Source organism: Perca fluviatilis, chromosome 19 (assembly GCF_010015445.1).
Source record: "Perca fluviatilis chromosome 19, GENO_Pfluv_1.0, whole genome shotgun sequence".
Taxonomy (NCBI): Eukaryota; Metazoa; Chordata; class Actinopteri; order Perciformes; family Percidae; genus Perca; species Perca fluviatilis.
Window position 1 is genome coordinate 1,959,127 of NC_053130.1, and position 1,839 is coordinate 1,960,965.

Genomic DNA, 1,839 nt, shown 5'->3' on the forward strand with positions numbered 1-1,839 from the left:
CAATGCATCATTCATTGCTCTTATACAAGGTTAAGGTTGAACTGTGCACTGTCCCTGTTTAAGTAAAAACTGGACGCCCTTGATTTGCATAAAGTAGCCTGGATTCTACTGTATGCAAATGAGGAGCAGCACCTCCTCTTTCAAACATTGCTGTGACTCTCCCAGAATGCATTGCCCAGCTGCTTACACAGACCAGTGTGTCCGTAGCGTCAGGAGGCATCCTCATGATGGATGGACGGACAATTTTACATGTTAGGATTACAGATTTAAGAGATATTTTGTGTATTAAAGAGGCGCTGCTGGGATTTGAACCCAGGATCTCCTGTTTACAAGACAGGCGCTTTAACCAACTAAGCCACAGCACCTCTTGACTTCATCAAAATATATTCAGCACAACGAGCCGATGAGGTGGACACATGAAGCTCCAGGTAGAGACACATACATTATACCTGGGTTGGACATAAGCAATGGCCCGATGGGCCGATGGCCAGTAAAGAAACAACCATTTATTAATTAAAAATAAAATAAAAAAATAATTATTAATTAGAGATGTTCCGATACCGATACCAGTATCGGTTTATGCACCGATCCGATACCATGTAATAAAGCCCTAAAGAAAATCTACGTTAAAAGTAGTTTATTTAGGTTCTTTTTCTGTTATAACTGACTGTCAGACTGGAGAATAAAAGAAAGTTCTGGGGCATTTATGTTTCTGTTTGTTCATGTTTCCCAAAGAGTTTAACCTGAGCCAGACCAACAACAAAGATAGAAATCATATCACATCCATACAGGGATAGTAGTATACAGCTGTATAAGCTCCAGGTAGAGACACATACATTATACCTGGGTTGGACATAAGCAATGGCCCGGTGGCCCGATGGCCAGTAAAGAAACAACCATTTAAGTGTCACTTTTGATAGGAGGACCCATCTGTTGTTAAGCACAAATTATGGAAATAAAGGAATATTTTCACTCCTTTGTCTGCAGCTCGTTCTGTTAAAACAATCGTGTCGTCAACTTAAAATCTTGAATCGTACCGTGAGTTGAGCGTATCGTTACATTACATTCAACTGTGTCTGTTTGACTGTTGGGAGACGAGATATTTGCAGAAATAACTGAAGAAAACGCACATGCACACTCTCTCTCACACCCATGCAAGTTGAGTAACCATTATCAAAACTTACACAGAGAGCCTTCAACTTCTCACCGTGCTGCAGTTATATTTGGGTTTATTTAGGTGAGAGACGTCACCATTGGGACAGTTTTCTAGAAACTCTACTGGGATTTGAACCCACAACCTCCTATTTACTAGTCTGGCTGTTTAACCAACTAAGCCACAGCTCATTCTCTAGTCGTTGCAGACGCTGTCTAAAGGTTTCTTGTAGAGTCCGGATCCCGAGCCCGACACAGTTAAAATCTCATTTGTTTTTCCTCATACTAATGACACATGTAGGCTACGTTTTTGTGTGGAAAGCTTTTATTAAGCAACTGTAGGAAGGCATTCGGAAATGTCAACAGATGAGGCATCAGCGCACACGGGGCAACAAGCGCACATTAATCAGCTGTTAACATGTTCAGTGGGTTAACCTTTCCTGATCGCTTCGTTTCCGACCGTGAGCTGAAATCCAGGAGAGACTGGTTACCTCCAGGGCCCACGCTATAACATGAATAACCACCAACTCTGCTCCGGTTGCATGATCTCACAACACGATGCTTCCTCTTCTAGGCTATCTCTCTCTGCCCACTTAGCCTACCACACACAAGAGGTGCTGTGGCTTAGTTGGTTAAAGTGCCTGTCTCGTAAACAGGAGATCCTGGGTTCGAATCCCAGCCGTGCCT

General features: G+C 42.7%; 2 non-coding genes across 2 annotated transcripts; one reads left to right on the forward strand and one right to left on the reverse strand.

The window, feature by feature from the left end:
* Positions 1-291: 291 nt before the first annotated feature.
* trnat-ugu lies at positions 292-365 on the reverse strand. The gene has a single exon. It is a non-coding gene; the product is annotated as a tRNA-Thr (tRNA).
* Positions 366-1,765: 1,400 nt separating this feature from the next.
* trnat-cgu lies at positions 1,766-1,839 on the forward strand. Its single transcript has one exon. It is a non-coding gene; the product is annotated as a tRNA-Thr (tRNA).